Here is a 16,431-nt window from a genome sequence, read left to right as displayed (position 1 = left end):
TGTAACGGTTTTCTTGTGTCGAAGGAGAGGCGGACCAAAATGCAGCGTGGTTGAAGTTCATGTTTTTTAATAAGACAACTAAACATGAACAAAATACAAAACAACAAACGTGGAAAACCGAAACAGCCCTATCTTTTTTTAATAAAAAATAATTTATTACCTTCAATACCATAAATCTTTACAACTCATAATTTTCAAACATACTCCAACAATGGTATTTTAATTTAACTAAACAAACAAAAAACCCCAAACAAAACCTCAGGGGAGCATCTTCCCTCCCCGTCACCCTACAAACTATCTTTCCCTATCTCCCCGTCCCTAATCTATCCCCTTACAAATCTAAATGACACCCAGCCCTAAACCCCCCTTCCACCTCCCGAGCAGCATGTGCCCCCACTTCCTCTCCTCCCTCTTCATCCTCCCCTCAAATCTCCTTCCACCTCCTCACTATCCCTTCCACCCCCCAATCTCTCCCTGTCTTCACCATGTTCTGCCTGGCTTCCCACAGCCCCCGTTTAAAGAGACTCATGAGAAGCCAGAGCAGAAACCTGTCCCTATCCGTCCCTCTCCCTACACCTCTCTCTAACCTGGCCCACGTCAATACAAAATCCCCCCTTACCAAACCTAACAACACCCGTGCCCTAGCCCATACTACTCCGGCAAAGGCACAGTCCCAAAAGACATGACGCACAGTCTCCTCCCTGCCACAAGAGGATCTTGGACAGGTGGGGGATTGCACCAAATTATACCGGTACATGATGGAACCTACCGGCAAGCACTTATGGAGCCTCAACCAATTCAGGTCCTTGAGCCTGTTGTCCAGACCCCGCGCCTGCACTCCCTCCCAGACCACTTCCGAGATACCCACTACAGGCGCCGGACTCCCTGCCTTTAAGACCTCCTCGTACAGGTGCCTGTGATCTAAACCTACTCGGGCAACTTCAACCTCAGGGTGTGCACGCAGCCACTTGGCCGCATGACCAAAGTGCCACGGCAGCTGTTCCGCCCGAGGACCCGTGTTAGACCACACCATTACGCTTTCTCGCCTGATACGAGAAGAACACCCGCAGGAGGTAACCGGACGGGGTATCACTGGATGAGCAAGCTCCGTTAACAAGAAATAAACAAAAATTGCATCCAGCTTGAGGGGGAAATGTGGTACCCCCTACCACCCTCCCCGATGGGACAGAGCATGCGTGCCCTGGCGACCCACTCGCACCTGCCACTCCACATGAACTGAAACACAAGCCTCACTAGAGGCCTCCTCAGACAAGCCGGCAAGGGGTAGATGTACGCCAAATACAAAAAGACGGCAACACATCCACCTTTAGGACCAGGACTTTGCCCATAAAAGACAAATACCTAGCCTTCCACATTGCTAGCTTCCTCTGTACCACTGCGATACGCATGTTCCAGTTTAGCGTCGCTGAGCCGGAGGTCTCAAAATGGACCCCGAGAATCCTCAGGGCCCCCTCACAGAGAGAGAACCTCCAAGGCACATCCGTTCTACCGCGCCATCTTCCGAAAAACTTGACGGAAGACTTTGCATGGTTCAGAACCGCTCCCGACGCTCGAGTGAAATCCCCAAAGATGGCAAGGGACCTTGTCAGGCACGAGTCCTTGCACAGCAAGGTCCTTGTCATCTTAACACGCAGCCCACCACTTCCAGGGATCAACAAGCCTTCCACCCCTGTGTCTGCCCTAATGGCAGCCCCCAGAGGCTCCATGTACAGAACGAAGAGGAGAGCCGAGAGTGGGCACCCCTGCCTGACCCCAGACGAGAGGTCAAAAACGTCACCCAAGTGACTATTTACACTAACTCGGCACCCCGCTCCGACATATAATGTACGAATCCATCCTATGAACTTCTCCCCAAATCCTAATCGACCTAACACTCTGAATAAAAAGGATCTATTCACGCGATCAAAGGCTTTCGCCTGATCTAGCGCTGCTACCATTAAAGGCAGTCCTCTATCTTCAACCCAAGCGATGGAGTCCCTGATTAAATGTAGGTTCCATCTCATAGAGCGGCCCTCTACCCCGCACGTCTGATCCTCATGGACGACGTAGGGAAGGCTGAGCGCAACCGGTCTGCTAAAACCTTTGCAAGTAGCTTGTAATCTACACACAGCATGGTCAACGGCCGCCAGTTGCCAAGGTCTGTTACTTCCCCCTTCTTATATAAAAGTGACAGCACACCAACAGCCATTGATCCCCCGGGACCCCTGTGCCCACACAAAATCCCTACCCCCGATGAGTGCACCCCCCAATACCCCAAACCGACTCCCCTTGTCCCACTCCCTCTTAAACCTACTAACATCCCCTCCATCCCTCAGGTGAACCTCCTGTAAAAAAACAAAAATCAAACCCCCACCCTCCAAATAACTAAAAACCGCCCTCCTCTTAACAAAATCCCTTAAACCCCTTACATTTAAACTAACAAAAGTAAAATTAGACCCCATGAAATAATAAAATAAAAACATGTAATACACTCAAATTCTAAACCCAGACAGAAAAAAAAAAAAAACAGGAGACTCACCCAATGCTCCCCTGCTCCATATCTACCGGTGAGAACACCATCCGTACTCCCGACATCCCCCCCCTCTTCCTCCATCTCACCAACCCAGGATGCAGGAATAGTGTTTGGCTCCGGGGTGCCCTGCACCCTGGGTCTACCCCCACACTCCTCCCCCTCCCCAGTGGTGCAGCTGGTTTGGAAAAAAATCAGGGAGGCTGAGTCCCCAAAAAAAAAACTCCCCACCTCCTCCTGTACCCAGTCCTGAGTATTGTTAGGTGTGTCCCCACCCAACAGAAGTTGAGGGCCTGGGGAAACCAGCAGCAACCCAGAGGTTTCTCCCACCCCCATCACTCTCTTGGCCATCCCCTCCTCTCACTGTCGGTCAATCGCACCCTCCTCTTCATTCTCTTCTTTGGTGATGGCGGCAGTGGAGAGATACAACCCTCCCCCCCCGCCAGCTCCTCCACCATACCCCTCATCTCTTCCACCAGGGCACTTTCCCCCCAGTCCACTTGCTCTTCCACCGTCTCCAACACTCCTCCCTCGCTTTCTTCTCTCTCATGCTCCTCCACTCGGTTGCCTTCTTCCGCCGCTTTTCCTGGTTCTCCCACTCCCGGGCCTTCCGTTTCCTTCTCTCTTCCATCCGCCTTTCTTTCTCCTCTCCTTCCTTGCGGCCTTCCCCTCTGGACCTGTACTCTGGTCATGAGGCGTGCTTCCTTCCTCCTCTTCTTCCCCCATCCCCCGCTCCTGCTCCCCCCCAGCCGCAGACGCATATGACCTCTGACGAGCTGGGCACCCCCGCCACAGGTGTGCTGACGATCCACACCCGTGGCACGCCTTAGGCTTGTCACAATCCCTCGCCTCGTGTTCCTCAGATCCACAAAATCTGCATTTTCTTGTGCTGCACGAGGCGAAAATGTGGCCGTAGGCCATACAGCACCTGCAAAATGGGGGCTGACGTGCATAAAACAACGTCCCCCTGTCAGCCCCTAGGGAGAACATAGCAGGAGGATGGAGGTAGCCACCATGTCCCTTTGGGTCCTCCCTGAGGAGGGCCTGGAAGCCTCTCCTCCCATTCCAAAATCCAAGGGAGTCTTTGAGGTGCCTTGCTGAGGAGACGTTATCCATGTATCTCCCCAGAAAGGCCCTCACCTCTTCGTCCTTAACATATGGGTTGTAAATGTTGACAGTTACAACCCTAAAGTTGTTCTTCGCCAGGCTTGTTATTTCATAGTGGCTCATCGGCCTCTCACCTCCCACTGCTCTTGCCCTTCTCAGGATATCATCGTGTTTCTCCTCTGTATATAGTGCCACGTCGTATGCTCCCTCCAACGAGTTGCCTTGGAAACAAAACACGTCCTTCACCGTCAGCCTTAGAATCCCCATCAATATTATCCTTCCAAAAGTTTCCCGTCCTAAAGGCTCCAACTCCTTTTCCTTCCAAGCAAACCGAATCGTGTTGGCCAGCCCAATCCCAGGGACCGACCGTGTTGATGTATTTAGCACCATCTCCGCAAGGAGAATGGCGCTCGTTCTCTACTCTTCTCTTCCAAACAATGAAAAAAGAAAATCCAAAGTGACTGAGCCTATTTTGGTGCAAACAAACACAGAGACAGGAACAATCACCCACAACAAACCAACACCAAACAGGCTACCTAAATATGGTTCCCAATCAGAGACAATGACTAACACATGCCTCTGATTGAGAACATATCAGGCCAAACATAGAAATAGACAAACTAGACATGTAACATAGAATGCCCACTCAGATCACACCCTGACCAAAAAACATAGAAACATACAAAGCAAACTATGGTCAGGGTGTGACAATTTCTCACGTAGAATTTTAAAGTGCAATTCATAAATTTGTTTGGTCTACAATATTTGTAAGGCCTTAACCAAGCTTTTCTCCAAACAATGTCAGGAATAAGCATGTTCCAGAAAAGTCGTTTCTGTGAATGGAGAATTTGTCTTATATATTTATTACAACAAGATCTCTCAAGTAAGCCCTCACCTTCGAAATTGAGTTTTGGATAAGCTTTGTGATCATTACCAAAGCTAAGATGAGTTTTCATTAGTGTAGTTAGACCAGTGGGAATGGCTTTGATCACAGAAATAAACTCTCTGAGGAATTGGAAACTCATTCAATGTTATAAATTGTTCATATGTAATAATATTACCCCTGTTGTCAAAACATCAAGAACAAAGTCAATATTCCTCTCATGCCAGCTGGGGTAGAACAATGACTTATTCTTACAGTTATGTCTGAATTATTCCACAAAAGAGCTTTATGTGGGGAAAAATTGTGCAGAAAACATATTTTCCAGGCCATTAAAGCTTGTTGTTAAACCTAGCCAATTTAGCGGGTTATCTTTCAGGAATATAATAACATTTCAGAAAAAATTGAAGAGCTCCCAACTTATTAAACATATTATTTGGAATGAAATACCATATTGAATCAGTATTGATCAAACATCTTTCAACCAGTTGATCTTGAAAGTGTTATTTATGTCAACAAAATCCAACACTTCCAGACCGCCTTAAGCTCTTTCATTAAAGAGGGCTGACTTTTTAGTTTGTGAGACTTGTTTTTCCAGATGAAGTCTTGTTGATCTCTTTACAAGTAGCGATATTAACAAATAAAGATAATGAGATGTACACAAAGTGAGACAGTCTCTCTGCCTTGGACAGAAGTATTCTCCCAAGTATAAAAAATCTTTGAAGCCAATTATTAAACATATTTTTTGTTTTCTTAATTTTAGGAAAGAAATTCATATGTTGTCTGGCTAAGTGTTTTTTTTTGACAGATCTATTCCTAAATATTGAACAAAGTCCTTTACAGGAATATTTTCTATTTCTTATCATCACAGTCAAATAAACATAAGATTTCACATTTAGAAACATTCCGTTTTAAATCCTGATGCAATAGAGAATGCAGTGATAGCATTAAGGGCATGGGCGACCTGGTCTTCATCAGCCAGTTGGGACATTTTGATTTGTTTGTTAAAAATGGTTAAGCCATACAGAGTTACATTATTCAGAATATCTAGAGATAGAAGTTTCACAACAAAATGAATAAAAATGGCAAAATTTGGCATCCCTGTCATACACTTCTGTTCATACTGAATATTTTGGATGGGTTAAGGTTCAGTAACACAGAACTATTTATATCTATGTAAAACATGCAAATGACTTTGATAAACTGCTTGGCTTTGGTGAAAATGTTAAGTGACCTAAAGAGAAATCCATATTCAATTGTGTCAAAGGATTTACACAAGTCCAAAAATAAGACAACCGCATCTGAGTCAATTGCATCTGAATAATCTAGAAGGTCCAAGACTAAACGAATGTTAGAGTTTATGTGACGGACCTTCATAATTCTGTTTGAGTCTAATTTATAATAGTATATATTCCTTTCTTTAATCTTTGGCATAACCCTGTCACGACTTCCGCCGAAGTTGGCTCCCTGCCTGTTCGGGTGGTGCTCGGCGGTCGTCGTCACCGTCCTACTAGCCACTACCGATCCCTTTTTCGTTTGTCTGTTGGTTTTGTCTTATTAGTTTCACCTGTGTGTATTTTAGTTTAATTAGCGTCCTTATATATAGTAGGTTGTCCCGCCCTTGTTTTGTGCGGGATTGTTTTTGTTACTCTGTTGTATGGTGGTTTTCGTGTGGTTATTCTCTGGTTATTTGGTCCTGTGTTTGGGCTGGTCAATTGTATGCGCCCTGTGTGTTGCGTGACCGTTTTTGTGCACCGGAGAATAAATTGACAATCTACTGAACCCTGCTCTCTGCGCCTGATTCCACCCACCACTCCTAGTAAATTGTGACAAACCCAGAGCAATCCATTTGTAATCAATATCTAATAAAGTAATTGGTCTCCAATTGTCGATGAGAGAAGTGTCTTTATCGGGCTTCGGAATCAGTGAAATAAGACCGTGTTTCATAGTGGAGACCATTTCCCCATTTTCAATGCAATCTTGAAACATATTAAAAATAGGGTTTTTTTTTCTTTTTTTTTAAATCTTTTTTTTTTTCTTCAAGTAACTCCCAACACTGCCTATAGAATTCAACTGACAGGCCATCAGGGCCAGGTTATTTCCCTTTTTTCATTGAATTCATGGCCTCTCTAATTTCTTCCATTGACACAGGTGAATCGCAAACTGAGTGGAAATCATCCTCAATTACAGGGACATAATTCTGAATGTGGCAAATGTAGCTTTCACAACCATCTTCCGGAAATTGTGAGTTGTAAAGGTTTTCATAAAATGAATTGACAAATGTTGATATTGTAATGGGATCTTTGCATAACACAATTTATTTTGAGTGCAGTTATAGATTATCTTTTGAAGTTCCTCTTTCAAGTGCAAAAAAGTAACTAGTGTTTCTTTCCCTCTCTTCAATCCATTTTGCTCTTGATCTGACAAAGCCACCCTTTGCCAGATCCGTGTAAAGCTGTTCTAATTCTAGTTGTAAAGATTTAAATACAGACTCTTCTTCTTGAGATAGATTATCTTTCTTTAGAACACTGTCAAGCTTGCTCATCAACTCTTTTTCTCTAGTTCTTTAAGTGCATCAGCTCTTTGGCACGTTTAATGGCTACATCTCTGAGTTTATATTTGAAAAATTCCCATGTACTTCCAGTTTTTCTTGCAAAGATATCTTTGATGTTTTCAATGAGAGTAGTATCTTTAAGAAGTGTGTTGTTTAATTTCCAATATCCTCGAGTATCTTTTGATTTCTTAGTAGCTTGTAAATTCAGGGAAATCAAGTGGTGATCAGAAAAGAGAGGCAACCGATCTACATCTATAACAAATTGTAACAAAATGGGGGAAATTAGGAATACTTATTCTATATTTACGTGACATAGTTTGTTGGTCCAGGTAAAACCCTTGCATCTGGATTGAAATAACGCCAGGCATCATCAACAGAGAGATCCTTGCATAATGTAGTGATGTTATTGCTATTTTGAAGGCTTTGACTCGTTCTAGGAGGAAAACGATCAACAGATTAATCTGGTGTTTCATTAAAATCCCCTGAAATAATTAGAAAAGTCTCTGAGTATTTGTTGCTTAAATCCTGTAATTTTCTGGTAAATTGGGTAAAAAGGGTCTTATTTGGAGCATGTCCATATACATTAAATGATGAAAATAGCATTGTCAAGTTTAACAGTTACTATGACCCATCTCCCATCCTGTGAAGATGTTGATTCTAGAATGTTACCTTTAAACTTGTGAATAAGTGTCAAAACACCACCAGAATGGTTTGATCAATGATTGAAATAGGCCATGTCTCCCCATTGTGATTTCCCAAAAATTTCACCACTTTCACACAGCGCATCTGGTCTCCAGTGTGTCTCCTCGGCCCGGGTTATATGGCACCAGCCCTATGCATGGTGTCCCCGGTTCGCCAGCACTGCCCAGTGCGGTCTGTTCCACCCTGCCGCACTTGCCGGGCTACAGGGGGTATCCAGCCAGGACAGGTTGTGCATGCTCGGTGCTCGAGACCTCCAGTGCGCCTCCACGGTCCGGTTCATCCGGTGCCTCCTCCACGCACCAGGCCTCCTGTGGCAGCCCCACGCACCAGGCTGTCTCTCTGTATCCTCCTTCCTGGTGCTCCGCCTGTCCAGTGCCTTCAGAGCCTCCCTCCTGTCCGGTGCCGCCAGAGCCCCCGTCAGTCAGGAGCCGCCAGAGCCGCCCATCACTCCGGCGCCGCCAGAGTCGCCCGTCACTCCGGCGCCGACAGAGTCGCCCGTCTCCGGCGCCGACAGAGTCGCCCGTCACTCCGGCGCCGACAGAGTCGCCCGTCACTCCGGCGCCGACAGAGTCGCCCGTCACTCCGGCGAGAGTCGCCGCTCCAAAGGCGCCACCTAAGTGGGCCCAGACTAAGGTGGAGTGGGGTCCAAGTCCCACGCCACCGCGGACAGATGCCCACCCAGACCCTCCCCTATGGGTTTAGGTTTTGCGGCCGGAGTCCGCACCTTTGAGGAGGGGGGGGGTACTGTCACATCCTGACCTCAGTTCCTTTTTTTATGTCTCTATTTTAGGTTGCTCAGGGCGTGAGTTGGGGTGGGCATTCTATATGTTGGCCTGGTATGTTCCCAATCAGAGGCAGCTGTCAATCGTTGTCTCTGATTGAGAACCATACTTAGGCAGCCTGTTTTCGCGCTTGAGTTGGGGTAGTTGTTTCTGTCTCTGTCTCTGTACCAGACATGACTGTTTCGTTTGTTCCGTTAAAAAAAAATGTTATAGTGTTCAGGATAATTAAAAGATCATGAACACGTACCACGCTGCACCTTGGTCCCCTCCTTCTTCCACCTACAACGATCGTTAGATTATCAACCTTCTTTGATGGTCGTCGGTAGCCCGCTCTATGATGGACACTTTGGAGAACGTGGCGTTTTGTTTAGTGGACCGGTACTGGATTGCAGAGAAAAGTTCAGACACATTCATTTTGAAATGGGGTCTGAGGTAAAGAGGTTTGCAAGGATTCATCCTGGTCAGTTTTGTTCTTTCTCTTGCTTGAGCTCGCAACATCTTGTGTATCCATGCTGTTCTGGCTCTCGTCGTAGCTAGCTTGCATGCCTGCCGTCTTCTGTGAGGCTTGGATATTCCGTCTACTGTTGTCTTTCTGTCTTGTTCTTCCCATTCAACTTGACAAAAACAAACTCTAAACTTGTTATGTTGCTCGCTAAAACAAGTTATAGTTAGTTTCTTTCAACATTGATAGCCAATATTAGACTGTTAACCACCTAACCCTCAATGTTGCTTTGACAAGTGTTCCTTGTACATGGTTAAAAGTAGGTTAAACTACTTTTAACATATACTTCAGATAGAAAACTCATTGTTTAGCCATGCAAGGCATTCTTCAAGCACCTGCCCTTCCCCCCTGAGGTATTATTATTATTATTTGTTCAACAAAATATAGTCTGTCCAACAATACTCTATTGTGGCTCTATTTATTTTCACATAAACAAAACATTCAGTCCAGGTGCCCCTTTTTGTCTTTTTGGTCGTTCTGCTGAAGTGCTTCCTGAAACAGTTGGACAGCGTCATTGTCAGTTAGGGTGTTCTGACTGAATTGTCCATTGCTAAAGGCATTTGACGCTTCAGCAGTATCCTCCTGATGATCCTCAGTCCCTTGAGTGAATGGCTGAAGCCTTAGATCCACTCTGTTTCGTCTGAGTTGTGATCCATGCTCCGTTTGGATCTCATTGGATGAGGTGCAACTTCTTTCTGCACACACCCTTGCTGCATCCAGGTTCCTGTAGTGATGTCTCGGAGTCGTACATGATCTTTCCCGGGGTATAGATTATCTTCACATCATACTTTTGCAGTCTGATCAACATTCTCTGGATTCTCATTGGACAATCATTCAGTGGCTTAGACATGATTGACACCAATGGTTTGTGGTCGATTTCTACTTCAAAGTCTCGTCCGTAGATGTATTGGTGAAACCTTTCGCAAGCGTATGTGCTCGCCAGTAGTTCTTTCTATATGTTGGCATACCTTGTCTCTGTGCCTGTCAAGGCTCTGGACGCATAAGCGACGGGTTGCCATGTGTCATCATGCTGTTGCAGAAGAACTGCTCCCAGGCCAAACTGACGCATCTGCAGAATTCCTTGTGCTTTTCTCTGGATCATAGAACCTGAGCACTGGCTCTTCTGTGATTGTCTTATTTAGATTTTTGAAGCAGTTTCCTGTTCATGGGACCATTACCATTCATTTTCTGTTCCAGAAGACAGTTGAGGTATGAACTTTGCAAGGTAGGTGATCATACCCATGAAGCGTCTCACGTCGTCCTTGTTCTTCGGGGGCTCCATGTTGTTGATGGCTGATGTTTTCCTCACACCAACTCACATTTGTCCTGTTTGGTTTTAGGTTGACTTTCCGTGTCAGGTCCAGCACTTGTCTCACTCTCACATCGTGTTCTTCTTTGTGGACCCCCAGATGATGATGTCATCCATCACGGTCTCCACTCCTGGAATGTGCTCGAAGATCATGTGGATTGTCATGTGGTAGACCTCTGGCGCTGAGAGAATCACAGATGGTAGACGGAGAAATCTGTACCTGCCCTCAGGTGGGTTGAATGTGCATAGCCTTGAGCTTGCATCGTCTAGCTTCATTTGCCAGAATCCTGATGAGGCATCAGCTTACTGAACCACTTTGCTCCAGCAAACTGCGACATTATCCCTTCTCTGGTTGGCTACTTGAAATACTGCTCTTGATTGCTTTGTTGAGATCTCTCGGTCTAGACATATCCTGAGATCGGCGTTCTTTTCCCCACAATAACCAGTGAGCTTACCCTAGTCTGTAGGTTCATCCATTTTTGTGATGACATCCATCTTTTCCATGCGTCCGAGTTCGTCCTTGAGCTTTTTCCTCAGTGCAAATGGAACTTTTCTGCATGCATGCACGCACAACTGGAGTAATTTGTCATCAGTACATATTGTGTTCTCCTGGTAAACATCAAAGACCCTCAAACATGTCCTCATACTCAGCCAGTAGTGATTCTTGGTCAGTTCAGTCTGTGATGTCACTACATACTCTTTTCAAAAAATTGAGCTTTTCACATGCATTGATTCCTAGAATAGGCTGTACACTCTTTTCCACGATCAGCAGCTGTGCTTTGAACTGTTTTCCTTTGTGCTGTAAAGTTACTATGCAGCTTCTTTTGCTGGTACGTTCTCCCCAGTATAACCAGTAACCTTAATTTCACCGGGTGTATTTTGCTCTTCACTTTCAGTGTTTTGTAGTCATCCAGAGACAACAGGTTTACCTGTGCTCCAGTATCAAGCTTGAATCGTATTATAGTTTCATTCACAGTCAATGACACAATCCATTCAGCTTTTACTGCATTGCATATTTCCACAGAATCATCAAATAATTCTTCAATCTCCTCCTTGACTGTGTGAACCTTTTTCTTTGTAGCCTAAGCTTTGCAGCAGCATTTGAGAAATTATTCTTTTTCCCATGGTTGTTACATGATTTACCATATGCAGGGCAATTTTTTGGCATGTGGTGCTTTGATTTCTCTCTTTATTGTTTAGTTTTTTAAGGCATTGTGTGTGTTGGTCCTCTCTTTTTATTGCATGCACTGACGTCTTATCGCTGCTCTTTAGCTTGTGCTCTGATGGTTTCAGCTGCTCAAACACATTCACTGCTTTATCCAAAGTCAAATCTTGCTCACGCAGCAATCTCTCTTGAGTCCATTATCAAGAGTGCCACAGACTATCCTGTCTTCCACTAGTGAGTCTTTCATATTTTCAAATTCAGACATTTTGCTCAGTGTGTTCAGCTCAGCCAACTTCTGGTCAAAACTGACTCCCAGTTTCTGATCATGAGAGATAAACTTGTATCTCTCAAACGTGACGTTCTGGCTTGGTAAAAAGTACTCCTCAAATTTAGCCATTAGTACAGTCAATGTCAAGTTTGCCTCATCTTGCAGAAAGCTATTGTTAATGTTCAATGCATCCACTCCAATAACATGCAGATAAATGGAAGCTTTCAATTGTCATCATCTCATCTCTGCCTTAAAACCTGTTTGGGCGCATGAACCACTAGTGGGACACCTACGACAACATCGGGGAAATTGCAGAGCCCGAAATTCAAAATACAAAATCGTAAATTATACATTCATGAAAATACAAGTGTCATACATAATTTAAACGCTTAACTTCTTGTTAATCCAACCGCGTGTCAGATTTCAAAAGGCTTTACGGCGAAAGCATACCATGCGATTATCTGAGGACAGCACCCCACATCAAAACACTTTTTCAACCAGCACAGGCATACAATATCACAAATAGTGATTAAATAAATCACTTACCTTTGATGATCTTCCTCTGTTTGCAATACCAAGGGTCCCAGCTACACAATGAATGGTTGTTTTGTTTGATAAAGTCCATCTTTATATCCAAAAAGTCTGTTTAGTTGGCGCCAATGATCTCAGTAATCCACTCGTTCAACATGCATACAAACGAATCCAAAAAGTAAACGGTAAAGTTCGTCCAAACAAGTCAAACGATGTTTATAATCCTCAGGTACTCTAATATCTACATAAACAATAACATTTAAGGCGGAGAATAGTATGTTCAATAGGGAAGTTAAATAACGAAGATTGCGCACCTCATTCACACGCCAACAAGACTACTTTTCTAATGAGAGACACCTTGTAGTTTTTCCAACTACTTGCTAATTTTTCAAAAATCAAGCCCGAAACCCTTTCAAAGACTGTTGACATCTAGTGGAAGCCATAGGAACTGCAATCTGGGTCCTATCTATTTGTATTTCCCATAGGCTAGCATTGAAATGGCCTGTGACCTAAAAAAAAAACATTTCTGGGTTGTATTTTCCTCGTGTTTTAGCCTGCCTATCAGTTCTGTTATACTCACAGACATTATTTTAACAGTTTTAGATGCTACCAGGTATATGCATATCCTAGCTTCTGGGCCTGAGTAACAGGCAGTTTACTTTGGGCACGTCAGTCATCCGAAATTCTGAACAAAAACCAGTCTCCAAAAACAGGTTAAACATTTCCAATTGTCAGCTAGATTGCCTGTTAACTGCATAGGAGTAGGAGGACTAAGCCTATCCATGAGGGGAACAGGAACAGTGTCAATTTCTCTTACTTCAGTATGTTGCTCATCAACTTGCTCGTCAACCGATTCCAATGCAGCCTCGCTCTCGCTGCTGTCACTCGGCTGCGGCTCGTTCCCCTCACTCTTGCAAGCTAGCATCTTCGACTACTCATGTCACTTAATGTGGGTAGAATGTTCCATTTTCTTCTCTGAAATTTGCAGTTACTCCTTTCTTTTCTCTGTCTCGTCTTAGCTACTACCCATCTGACACCATGCTATGTTTGTTCCTTGTATAATGACAAACGGGCTCTTACGTTTAACTATTGAATGAACATATAATTCAGCTAGAAAATCCAAGGGTTCACATATATGTTGACACAGTGTGTTCAATAAAGACATGAAAACGTCAAATTGTTTGTGTGTTTTTAGTTTAAGCACACTGTGTTTGTCTATTGCTGTGACTTATGATGATCAATTTGATGACTAATTTATGCAAAAATACAGGTAATTAAAAAGGGTTCACATCATTTTCTAGCTACTGTATAATTCAGATGTCATACCCTCCTGAGCTACACACTGTGTTCTGTCAGAAGGTAGTTTTGGAACCAATCCAATGCATCAACACTTAAACCAACTTTTTTAGTCTATACAACAGCAAGGCATGGTCAACAGTGTTGAAGGCCTTCGAAAAGTCAATAAAAAGTGAACCCCACAATTTTTATTGTCCTGAACATCTAGAATATCACCTACCACCTTACTATGGCAGTAATTGTACTATGCTTGGCTCTAAAACAAGACTGGAATTGAGATAAAACTGGGTATTATGAAGAAAGTCATTCAACTGTGAGTTCTGAGTGTCTTTAAGCACAGCACTTTGTCACTCCATCCTTGCTGTGTGTGTGTGTTGAGAGAGCTTTTCTTTGACATCTATTGGGAGAAATGACTGATTTACAGTTCATGAGGGTTGCCTAATAACACATATGAAGTTTTGAAAAGATCAGATCTTTTTAACCCTTCAAAACAGCACCTATGACACCATTTTAAGGCACTTCCGGTTTACACAGGAAGCTGAAAGGGAACACATATCCTCATTGGGGTAGGCACTTATAGACTTTGAGTTTTAAGTCTTTACGTTAAGAACTGACTTATTTACAGCAATCAGGTTTAGTGAGTGTGTGTTATTTCAGAAAATCACAGAAAATCACAGAAATCTCGCAGAGCTCCGAAGCACACTTTAAAAATATTTGAATGGACACACTGCAACTGGATCTATAACTTAAAATAAAACAACATCTATTTTTGAACATCACCAATTTGACACTGTACGATTTCTCTTAAATTACGATAGATAAATGGCTGGTTCTTTTTTTATTGACACCGTAGGTTCCTTTACTTTGACGTGAAGTGCAAAAATTATTGCTCTATTTTCATCTTTAACCTTTAATCCCAGAAAAATGGCCATAACTCAAAATCCGTTGAGGCCTAGATGCCATCTTGTTCGGGGCCAACTGCCCATTATGCCAAACCTATGCTCACCAAGTTTCGTCTTCGAAATCTTTTCAGTTTAGGAGATAAGGTCACGTCGTGATTGGGGATGTTTTGTACATTTGCAATATGATTCCATTCGCCCTCTTGTGGGATTTACCGGGAGAGTGGAAAAATGACCAAAATGTGAACATTTTATAAAACGGAAACAGAAATTCCGAGAGACTTCGTTAGATGACTTCATGGAAGATCCGGCCCTGCCGCATGGCCCGGCGCCGTCCGCAAATTTTAGAAAAGTTGTCGGACATCTTAAGGGACCATACATTTGCAATGTGGACTTTCTCACTAACCATATGGCAAATGTCAAAATGTTCCCTTAAGGTATGAATGGGGTTTCGAAGCAAGAAGAAAAAATGAATAAGTTGATAATGACTCTAAGACCTTAACCACTAAACCATCTTTTGTGTTTCTAAAAGATAAACACTTGCTGAGTAAAGGGAACAAAGTCAATTCTTTCAGCTTTGATCCCCAAAAAATTCAAATGAGTGAAAGGACAATTGATAAGATCCAACTCAAAGAATTTTCAACCAGGAGTAGGGTTCAAACCCACGAGGACATATGTCCATTGGATCTAAAGTCCAACACCTAAACCTCTCAGGCCATCCTGATGTTAAGAAAACAAAATCAAGTGCCCAGTCAAAAGGGAATACGGAGCACAAGGTCAGTTATTTTGGCTTTGAGCCAGACAATATCTAAATGAAACTGGTTCACATCCAAATCAAACTTAATACAAGAACGGGGTTTCGAAGCAAAATAATAATAAAAAAGTTGATAATGACAAAGACCTTAACCACTCAGGCATCTTTTGTGTTTTTAAATGATAAACACTTGCTGAGTCAAGGCGGAATAAGGGGAACAAAGTCAATTCTTTCAGCTTTGATCCAAACCAATTTCAAATGAGTGAATTGACAATTGATAACATCCACCTCACAGAAACTTCTACCAGGAGTGGGGTTCGAACACACGAGGACATATGTCCATTGGATCTTAAGTCCAACACCTTAACTTCTCGGCCATCCTGATGTAAAGAACACAAAATCAATTGCCCAGTCAAAAAGGAATAAGGAGCACACAGTCAGTTATTTTGGCTTTGAGCCAGACATTATCTAAATGAGACTGTTTTACATCCAAATCAAACTTAATACAAGAACGGGGTTTCGAAGCAAGAATAATAATGAAGAAGTTGATAAGGACTTTAAGACCTTAACCACTCAGGCATCTTTTGTGTTTTTGGTTCGGGGAAGCTAGTTTCTATCTAATCATGAATTGTTAACATGGTACAGTAAATAATGTAATTATTTCAATTTCCTCATCCTGTAATTAAACCCCTTTGTATTACACAGTTGTAAGACACTCAAAACCCTACGACACTCAAAACCCTAGAATGTGATGCAAAGCTGAGCCCAAGATGTGTGAATTTGTTTTTGTATATTAAAACAAGGATTTTACAGACAAGTGCAGGTGTGCATGTGTCTCATTTTCTAAGTGTGGGCACATTCTTATGGCCACATTGTCATTGTACTTGGTTACAGCCTGCATTGTGTACGTGGCCTTTTCAATCCCATTATCTCCAATTCAACTTTCGACCCTATGTTCTCAATGGAGTGCCAATTAATCATCATGCAAATGGACCCGAAGTACTGCCTTCAAACACTCTATTGTCAGGCTGTCATCAGTAAGAAATACTGTGTGTGAAACAGTTTGCCGTAGCTGATAAGTGTCTTTTGACCAGTGACGTGACAATCAGATATGTAAGACCAATAGAGCATTGCTACAGTGTCCATTGAAAT

The sequence above is a fragment of the Oncorhynchus kisutch genome, linkage group LG17 (assembly GCF_002021735.2).
Source record: "Oncorhynchus kisutch isolate 150728-3 linkage group LG17, Okis_V2, whole genome shotgun sequence".
In the NCBI taxonomy this organism is placed as follows: domain Eukaryota; kingdom Metazoa; phylum Chordata; class Actinopteri; order Salmoniformes; family Salmonidae; genus Oncorhynchus; species Oncorhynchus kisutch.
The sequence above is the reverse complement of the archived record's forward strand: the minus strand, read 5'-3'. Positions refer to the sequence as shown.